This window comes from Ursus americanus, chromosome 26 (genome assembly GCF_024610735.1).
Source record: "Ursus americanus isolate L20-20 chromosome 26, mUrsAme1.1.p, whole genome shotgun sequence".
In the NCBI taxonomy this organism is placed as follows: Eukaryota; Metazoa; Chordata; class Mammalia; order Carnivora; family Ursidae; genus Ursus; species Ursus americanus.
In genome coordinates this window covers 27,346,768-27,362,554 of record NC_142152.1, presented here as the reverse complement: position 1 = coordinate 27,362,554, position 15,787 = coordinate 27,346,768, and positions in this window count along the sequence as shown.

Genomic DNA, 15,787 nt, shown 5'->3' with positions numbered 1-15,787 from the left:
TGTTACAGTCACAGTCTTTGATGCTGTGCATCAAAGTGCATAGTATTTTTTCCAACTAGAATATCCTGCTTATTTATTATTTAATTGTTAAATATAAAATCACTCTTCTTAAGAGATACCTTTTGTGGAAGACTTCATGATATAAGATCTTCATGATAATACATAATGTGGGTATTCTAATTTGCTGTGCTTTCTTCTAGAACACTACTTAAATTACTGGATTTTAATAATCAGTTGACTTTTCCATTACCAAAATTGACTCTAAGCTCCTTAAAAGCAGAGATTCCATTGTTGTAGGCCCAGAGTTTTTCATGGTACTTGGCACACAGTTTCTTCTCAACAACTCTTAGTTAAAGAGATGTTTATTTTTAACTGCCAAATCTTAAAAACGTTTGAGCACAATCAGGGCTGATGAAAATTATATTCACTGAATGCCTATTAAAAATATGTATCTGAGGTCTCAGTGTTTACCTTTCTTCACAAATCAGCATATACGCACTGCAATAAAATGCAGTTCTGTTTTGTGATCATTTTCAACATTCATGAAATGACTCTTTTAATGAAAAAAGGTAACTTTCTAAGCAATAAAGCAGGAATAATTTTGTTTTTCTTTTTTCCTATGCCATTCTCTGTCATTCTCTATTCCAAGAGCATACTCCCCTTTGTGTCACTTTATTCTATGTTATACCATTAATATCACTTGCAAAGGTTGAGATTAGTTCATACTAAGTAGATTAAAGTTATTCAAGCCGAGTCTTTGTTATGCACAGAAGTGAAAAGCAGCATGGGAGCTCCAACCCAGCCATCATCTTAGCTTCTATGCTGAGTATAGGAGTTCTTTACATCCCATCAATGGAAATAATGTATCAAAGGATGTAATTCCTAGAACCTAGCATTTACTACTTTTCCACATAAACCACTGCAAAATAAAATAACACAAGAAAAGAGGAAGACGTAGCTATAGATAATGCACTTTTTTTTTTTTTTTTTGCCTGTTTAATGATAAACCTCTTCAGAGAATTACCAAACTACCATAGGGAACCAGGTGAAAACAATAAACTTAGATAGATAGATGATAGATAGATAGATAGATAGATAGATAGATAGATAGTAGTTTAGCTTATTGAGTTGGAACCCTATACTCTCTTTGCCCTTTCCATTAACTGTATCAAAGAGAAAACAGTGCTTTCTGGAGCCCTGAGTGGCTGTTAAATAAACATGTCACATTTATGAAAAGAAAAATTGCAGTAACTATGCCCATCAATAGGCATAATTAAATCACATTTTTATTTTCATGATTTCTTTTTAAAGCACAGTCAGAATTATCTTGGGAAGAATTGTGGGGATGGAATTTCAAAGATATTGAGGAGGGACTGCAAAATATTGATGTGAAATGAATTTAGATATTTCTTCATATTTTGAGGTTATATTTTACCCATACTCAGGATTGTTCATCCCGTTGGTTTTGTTTTCTCGCTAGATATTTTTAGATGTCTAACAGAGCTTAAATTTAATACCATACATTGACACCAGTTGTCACATACATTGTTACATAGTCCTTTAAAAATAGTGAATAAATCAAGTAGAACATTAATTACATGCTTAATTTATACATTCTGCTTCAAAATTAAAAATGATACATTGCTTTTCTTTAAAGAAAAAGCAAAGAGATTCTCTTGTAAATCTTTAGCTCCCATTTCTTACCTCCTATATTCTCTAAAATTCAGGCTTCTGAAAGTATAGCTATGAATTCTGCTAAAAATTAAGTGTTACACAAGTATATGTTAAATTCTGTCCAATATTTTTGTCAAGGGGAGATTAGTGAATCTACTTATAATGATCAACTTGCTAATATCTAAAAATGCATTGTATGAATTCATTCAAGATTGGGTAGATTGTCAACAAAGATGGCCACGAAAATTCTTTCCATCTTTGTGTCTTTATACCTCTTCTTTGATCAAAAGGTGGGGACTACTTCTGCTCCAGTTGAACCTGGGCTGGACTCACGATTTGATTTGACCATCAGAATATGGTAAAAATGATGAAGTGCGAGTTCCAGAATCTAGTTCCTAAGATACCTGGTAATTTCTTTGCTTTCTGGAACCCAAATAGTGCCCTGTACTGAAGCTTGTCTGGATCTCTGGAGGCTGAGAAGCCACATGGAAGAAAATCAAGAGGCCCCCGCCAAAAGCCACCATCAATGCCAGGCATGTAAATAAGGCCATCTTGAGATTGCCAGGACCAGCTGCTCCCATCTGCAACTTCACAAGTGAACGCAAGAGAGACCATCTGAAGAATTGCCCAGCTGAGACCAGTTAACCAGCAGTCACGAAAAACCATAAATTGTTTTTACTTTAAGCCGCTTTATTTTGTGATAACTTGTTTTGAAACAACACATAACTAATAAAAAGATGAAGGGAAAAACAAACTACTTATAATCTAAAACTAACTCATCCCACTGGATAGGAAGCATCACAGATTTTAGAAAATTATTTTCTGTCACTTTGTTTTCTATTTACAACTTTCCATAATTAAGCTTCAAATACTTTTTTTCTTTTGCAAAGTAAGGCATAGCTGTGAAAGTAAATGCTAAGATCAATATATATCAAAGATTTTGAAAATATACAGCAATATATGATATATACAAAACCAAAAATATGTCAGTAAAACCTACAACAAATTTTCTTCTCTGTGCTATTTAGAACAAAAATCTGTTTAACACTGACTACAGGGCTAAACACTGGATTGAACACCCCCTAGTTATGAGGTCACTTCTGGAAATACATTTCTATTTGAGAAATTAATATTAGGGAGAGGAGATGTGCCATATAATAAAATCTTGTAGAGAGTTATTACATCGCTGAAGTAGTACTTTTATCAAATACCAAAATAAAGTGAATTTTACAGTAAATTTTTTTCTGTGCTGATGTGTCACAGTAATACATGACTCATGCTATTATATTTGTCAAGATGAACACTTAGACCAAAAGTGTCCTATTATACCTTCATTCCATCACACTTTTTCCATATATTAGTAATAAATGAAGACTCACATTGATTTCTAATATAAAATGTAAACAGAAGCTTTCAGACTTGTTCTGGTCCTTAGACAAATATCACCTGTCCTTCTCAAGTCTGGGTGTTCATCAGAGCCTTCTGTAGAAGAATAAGTCCCACAAGGTATTCTGATATGCTCTTAGGGCTGTGAACTACTGCTCTACATAACTGCTTCACTGCTAAAATCATTGCTGGTGGATTCTAAGTTAAACCATAAAGTCTCTTCTTATAGTTTGGTAGTCACGTGCTACCCCAAGGCTTTCACATCATGAAATGTCTCCTTCAGAGTGGATACATGTGGAGTCAATGTGTCAGATGCACCTGGGATGTTCGTAAACATTTAAATTCTCAAGCCACTTCCACAACCTACTAAATCAAAATGTTTAGAGAGAGCCTGGCTATCTGTATTTTTAAACAAGTCCAGCTGCTTGCCATTCTCTCTCTCTACCTCTCTCTCTCTCTTTAACGAAACCCTCAGCAATGCTTTCTGTCTGAGCCATGCATTTTATCAGAGCTAATCTGCAGATCACATTCAATCTCGAGTCTTACTGAAGGATGGATTTTTTTTTTTTAAGATTTTAAATTTATTTGAGAGAAAGAGAGAGAAGGAGTGGGAGGGAGTTGCAGAGGGAGAGAGAGAGGGGGAGAGAGAGAATCTATAAATAGACTCAACAAACAGGGCTCCATGTCATGACCCTGAGATCATGACCTGAGTGGAAACCGAGAGTCTAGTTTAACCAACTCTGCTACCCAGGTGTCCCCGAGGAATCAATGCGTAATATGAAAAGTCTCCCAAATACATTTTACCTTTCAGTGTTACTCTTTGTTGACTTACCCTTCTCGTGTGGCACTGGCATACCCCTGATGAGAGAGATTTGAGTTTGGGGGCTGCTTCTAGCTTTCCCTTCTACTTTCATGTTGTAGCGTGCAGACCACTGCTACAAAATCCAGACACATGTCAGTGAGGAAGAAATCCTCCACTGATGATTCCTAACTGTGCAGAGGGACAATAACTCGTATTAGAGATAAACACTTACAATGTGTAAAACTGCACTTGATGTGTTCTGAAATATGCCATGTTGCATATCCACTCCTTTTGTGGACTACTGCCTATTACGGAGACAATGGTGCAGCTGGTCTGATGAAGCTGACAGCACTGAGATATGCGAGAATATACGACGTGATGATTTTTTCTAGACTTCATCAGCCAAACATGAGGATAAATTATACTGCATGAGCAGCTTTCCAACTGAAGAGTGTTGAAGTTGTTAGTGTGAAGTTGAAACTTAATAATGCCAACATAGGAGCCAGGTTGTATTATTTGGTGATAGAGTTTGGGAGGATACATTCTAATCATTTTATTTAAACTTTCCAACTTCATACTATGCATGAAATAGAATGAAATGGAAAAAAATATAGCAATAAGAGGATGTAAAAATACAAGAGATTTTTAAAACCAAAGCAGTACAACGGTCAGCTTTTCTATGAGAAGACAAATATATCTGCTTTTTAAATGTAATCATGGGGTTGGAAAATAATCCGTATACCATCTTGTTCTACCCCAACTTCTGGGAGGGAGAAGAGAAATTGAGAAGACTTTGCCATTATTTTTCTGTGGGATCTTAGGCAAATCATGTATCTCTCTGGCCTGCAGTTTCCCTTTATGTAAAGTTAGATCATTAAATGAGATGAGTTGGGAGCCCTCAATTTTGGAGAATTTTGTTGATAATCTGCAGATATTTAGTGTGCATAGATGTGTGTATAAATAAGCTACTTAGGGGCAGTTGGATGGCTCAGTGGGTTAAGTGTCTGCCTTTGGCTTAGTCGTGATCCTGGGTCCGGAGATCGAGCCCCACATCTGGCTTCCTGCTCAGTGGGGAGCCTGCTTCTCCCTCTCCTTCTGCCACTCCCCCTGCTTGTGCTCTTTCTCTCTCTATCTCTCTATCTCTGTGTCAAATGGATAAATAAAATCTTGAAAATAAATAAAAATAAATAAATAAGATACTTATAAAAACAACTAAATTCTATCGTTACAGCATTTAAGAGAGAAAAATATTCCATACCAGCTCAATAAACTATTATTTTTATCGAGAGCTTTTTATTTGCCAGTCACTATGCTAAACTATTGATATGCATTTTCTATTTTTAACATTCAGTACAACATTAAGCTGTAGTTTTATTATTTTTCCCTTTTAACATAATGAAGCTAAGGCTTAAAGAGTATAATTTATCCAAGATCTCACAATTAATTGGTAATAGTTGGAGCTTAGATACCCTAGGGATTGTGACTATGCATTCTGTGGTTTTAATGATTGTGCCATGATTAAAAAAAAAAAAAATTGCACCTTACTTTGTGTGTGGTGAATTCCAGTGTCAGAAAAATAAAGTTGTCTGTATATTCTCTAATATATGCTTGTTGGAATAGATTCCAAATCACAGTAATTTCCCCCTCTTTGCTACGTGCTCTTATTCAAAGGTTAGTGTCTGGCAGGCATGTCCTGAAAAAGAAAGTAATGAGAGGGGATTAACTCTACCAGATATGTAAACATTTTGCAAAGCCTCTAAAATTAAAATAGTGTAGAACCATGTGAATAGATAGAGCAATGCAATGGAGTAAAGAGCTCGGAAAGAGACACAAGAACACTTGAAAATTTCAGCTAGGATAAGATTGGCCTTTCAAATGCTGCAAAACAGATGAACTTTTCAAAAAATGGTATTGGGACAACCATATAGACATTCAGGCAAAGAAAAATTGGATCCACAACACACACCAGACAATAGAATAAACCTCAATAATTTCAGTAATCTAAATGTAAAAGTAAAATCATACAAGCATGCAAAGTAAGCAAAAAAAAATTTGTTATCTGCTATTATAGTTAACTTTTCTAAATTGGGCTGAGAAATCCAGAAAAAAAAAAAAAAAAAGGATTGATAAATTAGCTCCACCAAAGGGGAAGGGAAATGTTTTGAATAAAATACTAGAAGGAAAAGCAAAAGATACTTACAAACTGGGAGAAAATATCTGTAACTTGTATCTCAGAGGTAAAACTCAAAAAATCAAGAAGATAAAGATTAGAAGTCCCTTTAAAAATTGTGCAAAATACTACACAGCTCCCAGAGATTAAAATATTCAAATAACCCATAAGCATCTGGAAAGATGTTCCGATACAAATTAAATTTCTACAGAGATGTAGTTATTTATATTTCAGATTGGCAAAATCCAAACTCTTGTCAACACACTCTCTTTAGGCAGATGAGGGAAAAACTAGCTCTCTTAAAATGCTCCTGAGAATGGAAAAGAAGCAGATCTTATAGGAATGAATTTGGAAATACTTAACAAATATTTGTGGCCTTTTATTATTTTATCCCAGCATCCCACTTTTAGAATTTCACCTTGAAAATATTATGCCAAAATTACCAACAACTTATATGCCAAGCTATTTGTAAAAGCAATATATTGAAAACAACACAAACATCCATCTACAAGAGATTGGTTGAATATACTCCTGTCCATACACACAATTAAATACTAACAAATCATTTTTAAAAAATGAATGAGGAAGGTTTATTATTTTTCAAATTTGTGATGAATTGTTCTCTCCTTCACTCTCCAATAAAACATATTTTAATTGTTATCCCAGAAGAAAAAAAGTAAACCTTATAATTTTCCAAATATATGCTTCCATCTTAGCTGTAGATATATATTTTTTTGCATTGGACAAGAAAATCCAGGGGGGAAATAAGTGAAATGACAAAGAAATCTACTTCTTAGATATTTACAAGTGATGTGGAAAAACCAACTATATTACAATAAATCTTAAGATAAAATCAAATTTAAATTTAAATCACAATGGCTTTTGACACATATAGATAACGTGCAAGCAAATTTAAATTGTGATTTTGTAGCTTTTCCCATTAACTGAATCAGTTCTGCCTATGTTCATGGATTCAGAATACTTCCAAAAATTATCTTCTATCTGTATTTAGTCTCTATTATTTTACCTTGTGTAAACAAGCATGCAATAAGAGATATAATAATTATTTCAAATATGTAAATATAATTAAAATAGAGTCAAATTTAAGGTTATGTTAGAAATACTTAAAAACTATTCATAGTAAGAAATTAAAAGAATTTTTATCGATAAAAATAGCTTTTGCTTGTTTTAAAGTTCACAGAAAGAGGATAAAGTCCAGTTTTATTAAACTACTGTAGAATGATATCAACAAAATGGTTAAGTGAGGAACTCCAAAATTCACCCTTCCATTAAAGCAACTGAGAGACTGGCAAAACCATCAGAATCACTTTTTTGGAACTCTGGAAATTACCAAAAGCAGCATAGGAAGCACTTATTCAACAAAATGACTGAAGCACAGTAAAAACAGCAAGCTTTTTGTTGTTTTAATTTGACCTTATTTCCATCCTCCATACTTCAGCTCAGTGGTAGCCTTGAAAACAACAGTGATAGCTGTGAAAATACCACAGTATGGGGACCAGTACAGAATAATGTCCTAGAAACACATACGGAACCTAAACAGACAAAAAGAGAAACAGAAAATCAGAATAGATCTATATTTAGTAAAAAGGTTGAGTCCGTAATCAAAAAACTTCTGATAACAAGAAAGTCCAGGACCAGAAGTTTTCACTGGTGATATCTACTACATGTTAAAGAAAAATTATCTTAAGTCCTTCACAAACTCTTCAAAATAGAAGAGGAATGCTTGCTAACTCAATCTACAAGGCTAGCATTTCCCTGATACCAACCAACAACACAAGAAAATAAAATTACAGATCAATATCCCTTATAGATATAGGTACAATAATCCTCAACAGAATACCAGCAAACATATTAGAATGATTATACACCAAGACCAAGTGAGATTTATACCAGAAATTCAAAGTTGGTTCAACATACAAAATTAATCAATGTAATATACCGTGCTACTATAATAAAGAAAAAAAAGTGATCATCTCGAAGGATGCAGAAAAAGATTTTGAAAAAAATCCAACACCCTTTCATGATAAATACACTCAACAAATTAGAAGTAGAAGAAAATTCTTACCCTGATAAAGGGCATCTATAAAAAACCCACATTTCCCATCATACTTAATTGTGAAAGACTTAAAGCTTTCGCCTAAGGTCAGGAATAGTACAAGAATCCGTGTTCTAACTACTTCTATTTAACATTGTGCTGGAAGTTCTAGCCAGAAAATGAGGTAAGGAAAAACAAAACAAAAGACATCCAAATTGAAAAGGAAGAAGTAAAAATATACCTATTTGCAAATTGCATGAACTTATATATGGAAAATCCTAATAAATTCATACATTTAAAAAATTTATTAAATCTAATAAATTCAGCAAAGTTGTAGGATTCAAAATAAACATACAAGAATCAGTTGTATTTTGATATGTTAAATGAAAAACTCAAAAATGAAATTAAGAAAATTAAAAAGAATTAAATATTTAGGAAGAAATTAAGCCAGGGAAGTGCAAGAGTTGTACACCAAAAATAACCAAACAGTCCGAACAGAAATTAAAGAAGTGATACATAAATGAAAAGACATTTGTGCTCATGAATTGGAAAACTTAGTGTTGTTAAATGAAAATACTCCCCCTATTTATTAATGAATCCAATCCCTACAAAATTCCAACTACCTTTTTGCAGAAATCAGTAATATGATTCTAAAAAATCCTGAAAAAGAAGAGCAACGCTGGAGGACTCAGTTCACAAATTGAAAACTTACAAAACAGTGTGGTATGAGCATAAAGAAAGAAAGATCAATGGAATAGTTTGGAGTCCATTAATAAACCCATAAATCTATTTCCAACTGATTTTTGGCCTGATATTTCAAGGCCATTCAATAGGGTGAGAATAAAAAAATAAAAAAATAAAAAAGAATTAAAAAAAAAAATAGGGTGAGAATAGTCATTTCAACATATGGTGCTAGGATGATGGGATATTCAAATGCCAGAGCATGAAGTTGAATTCTTTTCTCACATCATATACAAAAAATTAACTTAAAATTGATCGACACCTAAATGCAAATTCTAAAACAATAAAACTCTTAGAAATAGAGATAATTCTTTCTGACCTTGGATTAAGTAATAGTTTCTTAAATATGACCCCAAAAGCATGAGTAAAAGAAAAAATAGATTAATTGGATTTATCAAAATTAAAGAGTTTGTGCATCAAGAGGCATTACCAAGAAAGTAAAGAACCACCCACAAAATGAGATGAAATTTTTGCAAACAATATATCTAATAAAATCCAGACTATGTAAGGGATTCTTAAATGCATATTAAAAAGACAACTCAGTTTTTTTTTCTTTTTAAGTGGGTAGAGGACATGAATAGATAACGTTTCCAAAGGAGATATACAAATTGAATCATGAAAAGAATCTTAATATCATTAGTCATTAGGGAATGGAAATCAAAACCCTCATGAAATATTTCACGCACACTAGGGTGGTGATAACATATAAATGGAAAATAACAATTGTTGGTGAGGCTAGGGAGAATTGGGGCCTTCATACTTGGCTGGTGGAAAAGTGAAATGGTACAGCCACTGTGGAAAATAGTTAAAGGAAGGTACAGTTACCATATAACCTAGGAATTCCATTTCTAGATATCCAGAAAAATCCAGGAGAATCACAAACAAAACTTGTACAGGAATGTTCATAGCAGCAGTAGCCTCAATAATCCACAAATGGAAACAACCCAAATGTCCATCATCTTATGAGTAGATAAATACATGTGGTATATCCATACAACGTTTTATTTATTATTTAATAATAAATGAAACTAATGGAACATTGTGTGTCAACTATACTTCGATAAAAAAAGAAAAAATAATTCTGAACTCAAGGAAAAAAAAAAATGTGGGGGGATGAAGTACTGAAATTTGCGACAACGTCCATGCACCTTGAAAACATTATGCTAAGTGAAAAAAGCCAGGCACAGAAGGCCACATATTGTATGATTCCATTTACATGAAATGTTCAGGATTGGCAATACTCTAGAAACAAGAGATAGATTAATAGATACCAGGGGAAAGGAGGAGGAGGAAATTAGATGGTGTCAGTTTTCTATTTACCAATATTTATATGAATATTCAGTGATGCAAATACTCTGGAAATAGATAGTAACGATAGCTGTGCTACATTGTAAATATTTTTAAAACCACTGAATTATGCACCTTAAAATTATTTAAATGGTGGACTTTATGATATATAAATTTTGTGTCCATTAGAATGATATTATTTTATATGTGACATAAATTATATTTTTGTCACATTTAAACTACACAAATTTATGTATTTCTTTATTTAAATTAAAAAGATGAAATAGAATGAACAAAATATGTTTGAGATCCAAGTTACCTTTGAAGAAAATAAATTTTTAAGTATTGGTGGACTATTCTATAAACTTTTTAAATTTAATTTCTAAACCCCTTTGCTTTCCTAAAGTTGAATACTTTCGTGCTTGAATCATGCTTTCACATAGTGCATTCATCAGGCTGAGAAAGACCTAATTCCCATTGCTAATTCACTTAAAACTAAATTTCTGAATGAGGATAGATCATCTGAGATAATGAGATATAACAATGCAGAAAAATAACGACATAATTCTCTCTCTCTCTTTTTCCATTTATACTTTTCACAGATCATCTCTTTTGGAAGGTGTCTGTGGTCACTGCTGCTTATCTGATCTTTCTTCCAAAGCCAACATCCATTCTTCAGTTCATGAGCTTCTGCCAAAACTGAATTCACCTAGCTCTAGAGTTGGGCAAGTAACTAAGGGCTGGGCAATCAGAGCAATACAGTATACTGGCCCTGTGATTAAGTCATGAGCGAATGTGTTTCAAGCTGAGGCATTAATAGCAATTAGCATTTTGTTTGGAATGTGACTCTAAACCTGTACTGTCAAATACTGTAGGCAGTATCCCAACGTGACTAGTTTAAATTGTAATTAATTAAATTTAAATAAGATTAGCGATTTAGTTTCTCAGTCACACTAGCTATACTAGTCAAGTGCTCAATAGCCACATTTGCTTGGCTCTTATGTTGGACAGAAAATACACAAAAACATTTCCATCATTGCAGAAATTTCTATTGGACAGTACTACCATGGTTCATCTAAACCAGCATTGTTCAATATAAATATTGGTAGTCTAAAATTATAGCACAATAAAAAAGTAAAAAGAAACAGCTGAAGTTATTTTTAATAAAACATTTGACCTAATAAATCCAAAATAGTATCATTTTAACAGGTTATCAGTATAAAAAATTTTAATGAAATATTTTGCATTATTTTTTTATAATAAGGCTTCAAAATCTGCTATGTATTTTACTTAGAGCATACCTCAATTTGGATCGGCTGCATTTCAATTGTCCAATAGCCACATGTGATTAGTGGCTACCATATTGGATGTTAGATCTAGAGTTGAAGCAGGATTTTTCAATTTGAGCATTATTGATATTTTAGGATGGTGGTAAGCCATATCCCTGGCCTTTACTCACTAGATGCCAATAGTTTTGAACCCAGTTGTGACTAACAAAATATGTACAGACATTGCCAAATGTCCCCTGGGAAGCAAAATTGTCCCCACTCAAGAACCACTGCTCTAGGGAAAGGACTGTTCTTCTTTCTGGAATTATTATCCATAAGAACAATGTAAACCCTGAGCCATTTGGGTTACCAAGTGGAAACTGAGAAAAAAGACAATAGAACAGGAGACAGAGCACAGAAGTGGGTAATAAGATTTCAGTCCGGGGCACCTGGGGTGGTCAGTCGGCTAAGGAACCGACTCTTGATTTCAGCTCAGGTCATGATCTCAGGGTCCTGGGATCGAGCCCCACTTGGGGCTCCATGCCCAGCGGGGAGTCTGCTTCAAGATTCTCTATCTCTCTCTCTCTCCACCCCCCTCTCGCTCTCTGCCCCTCCCCCACCTCTTTCTCAAATAAATAAATAAAAATTTTAAAAAATTTTTGAATATGATTTCAGTTACTTAATGAATGCCCTTATGCCTCTGGACATTGCAGTGACATAAACCAATATATTTCTTTCCTTAACTTAAGCCAGTTTGGGGGTGCCTGGGTGGCTCAGGGGCGCCTGGGTGGCTCAGTTGGTTAAGTGACTGCCTTCGGCTCAGGTCATGATTCTGGAGTCCCAGGACCAAGTCCCAAACCTGGCTCCCTGATCAGCAGGGAGTCTGCTTCTCCCTACCCCCCCTCATGCTCTCTGTCTCTCTCTCATTCTCTTTCTCAAATAAATAAATAAAATCTTTTAAAAAACCCAAAAACCTAAGCCAATCTGATTGGCTTTTCTCTAATTTGCAACTGTTATAATCCTAAAAGATCTGTCATTACAATCTAAATACATAAAATATACTCATTAGTATTTCTACCTCAAAAAGCAAAGAAGATTAATTCTTCCTCCCATATGATTTACGATAGCTTTCAATTTCCTTCCCAGAGTCACCCCATATAGAATGAAAGCTATTTTTTGCACACTTTATGTTTCAGATAAATATATGCAATTGGAAGTCTTGATAGAACTTTTTGCTAAGGTATCGGCATTAACTTTGTCTATTGTTAATAAAATTCATTCGTCAAAACTCTATGATAAGATGGGCTGCTTGTATAACCTTCATCGGCTACTGCTTTATTTTGATTCTCATATTTTCAAAAGATGAAAATTATGTAGCCAATGTGGCAATTCCCACTGGGAGTAGACTTGTAGTATTCTTTATGTGATTCTGTTCCTTCTTATCTGAGCTCTACTCAACAATACTGTCACCCTTGGATGAAGCTAAAAAATCAAGATACAATCTAAATAAGGCTTTCATCATGGTGTGAACATGAGTCACCTCCCCTGTATGGTGTTTTGGGAAAGATGCTGTGGATTTTTCTGAAAAGGATCTGCTTAATTGCCATTAAAAAGTGAAAACACTTCTTTGAAACAAATCTAGATAAAATAAAAATTCTTCAAAGAGGTGAAGAAGGATTAAAGTCAGTTTGACTTGTACAAGGAAATTTTAGCTTAATTACACCACCTCTTACATCAGTTTTGGGTATTTTAACTAAGTCACATGATTCTCTCTTCACACAAATAAACTCAGCCAACACTTTCATGTACACGTACTGCTCAACATATAAATTTTCAGACCATTTTTCAAAAGATGCATTAGAAAAAAGTAGTTGAGGAGCTCCTGGGTGGCTCAGTCAGTTAAGCGCCTGTTTCAACTCAGGTCATGATCCCAGGGTCCTGGGATTGGATCTCAGGATCAGGTCCTGGGATCAAGTCCCACGTTTGGCTTCCTGATCAGTGGGGAGTCCACTTCTCTCTCTCTCGCTCTCTCTCTCTCGCTCTCTCTCCCCCTCTGCCCTTCCCCAGCGCTCATTCTATCTCTCTTTCTCTCAAATAAATACACAAAATTTTAAAAAAGAAAAAAAGGAAAAAAGTAGTTGAGAATGTTCTGAATAAGATACAATGAGTGTCATTTTCTCTTCTTAAACTTGATGTATCTGTATCTGCCCAGAGGCCAGCACACTTCCAGGCATTGCATTTCTTCACTCATATACTCAGGCCTTTTACAGAAGAAAGTGAATATACAAAGACTCTGCATAGAGGTATGACCAGAGATAGCCTTTTAGGTCAGTTCATGGTCCCAAAAGAACTGACGATAGACAAAGCGAATTAGTAGAACCTTTCTTCGCCAAGGAAAACTCACAAGCATTTTTCAATGATAAAATCATGTCATTCCAGTGACTTCTATAATGGTTAAAAATTTGGTTATTTCATTCCGACAACTGACCTCCTTTTTGGAACGGCTTAGTGAAAAAGAAATAGGATAACATCTAAAAAAAAATTTGAAATATTTAGTGACAATTGCAATAAAGGCGGTACCATATTATAAGTCTAAAGAGTCTCATGTTTTAATAATACTTTTTTTAATGTGGTAAAACATAAATAACAAAAAATTTGCTAACCTAAATATTTTAAGTGCACAATTCAGTGGTATCAAATACATTCATACCACTGTGCAATTATTACCACCATCCATCTATAGAAGTCTTTTCATTTGCAAAGCTCAAACTATACACATTAAACAATTACTTCCTATCCCTTCCTCCCTCCAATCCCTGTTAATACCTTTCTACTTTCTGTCTCTGAGTTTGACTATTCTACGCATCTCATGTAAGTGGAATTGTATAATATTTGTCTTCTCGTGCTTGAATTACTTCACTTAACATAATAACCCCAAGGTTCATCCATCTTGTAGTACATGTCAGAATTCCTTTTATTTTTAAGGCTGACTAATATTCCATTGTATGTATATACCACATTTTGTTCATCCATTCATCCATCAGTGAATAGATGCATTGCCTCCATGCTTCAGATAATGTAAATAATGCTGCTATGAACATGAGTGTGCAAATACATTTTTGAGACTCTGCTTTCAAATATTTTTGGTAGATACTAAAGAGTAGAATTGCTGGATCATATGATGATTCTATTTGGAATTTTTTGAGGACTCACCGTACTTTCTTCGTAGCAGCTGTACCATTTTACATTCTCACCAACACAGCGCAAGAGTTCCAAAATCTCTGCATTCTTGCTGACACTTGTTATTTTCTGTGTTTTGTTTTTTTATGTAGTAACCATCCTGATAAGTGTGAGTGGTATCTCATTGTAGTTTTGATTTCAGTTTGTTCAATGATTAGTGATGTTGAGCATCTTTTTATGTGTGTATTGGTCGTTTGTACATCTTCTTTTTAAAAAATGTCTATTCTAGTTCTTTGCTCATTTCTGAATTTTTTTTGATGCAATTGTTGTTGACTTTTGGAAGTTCTTTACATAGTCTGAATATCAATTGCTTATCAGATTCATGACTTATAAATATTTGCTCCCATTCTGTGGGTTGTTATTTTTCTCTGTTAGTACATTTGACATTTGAAGCCCAAAAGTTTTTTTTTTTAATTTTCATAAAGTCCAATTTATCTATTCCTTTTGTTGCCTGTGCCTTTGGTGTCATAGCCAAAAAATGCCAAATCCAGTGCTGTCAAGCTTTTGCCCTATGCTTTTTACTAAGAGTTTTATAGTTTTAACTCTCACGTTTAGGTCTTTGATGTATTTTGAAATGTATTTTGTACACAGTATATGGTAATGGTCCAATTTTAATCTTTTTTATGTGGATGTCCAGTATTCCTAGCACCATTTTTTGAAAAGACTGTCCTTTCCTTATTAAATTGTCTTGACAATTTGATGAAAATCATTTAACTATCTATGTAAAAGTTTATTTGTGGACTCTCTATTCCATTGCTCTGTATAACTGTCTGTCATTACAAACAGGTCTACATGCCACTGCCACACTGTTTCGACTGCTACAGCTTTGTAGTTAGTCTTAAAATTAGGAAGTGTGAGAATGGGTTTTGAGAATTCTTGAGAAGAGAAAACTAAGAAACAAACAAACAAAAACACTTGACATTTTATTATCCATAACAATCTCACTAAGACAGGTAAAATGCTGGGTTAAATGTAATGAGTGTGTGTGTGAGGCTATATCTTTAATTACCAACATCATAGTTAAAATGGTAATAATTCATAGTAGGTATGTAAATGAGGTAGGTGAAAGTGAGAATCAAAACATTGAAAAACACTTTATTTTAAAAAATTTAAATGATTTTTTAAAACAAAATAAAAAATTCTGCGATTCTCATTCTTAGTGG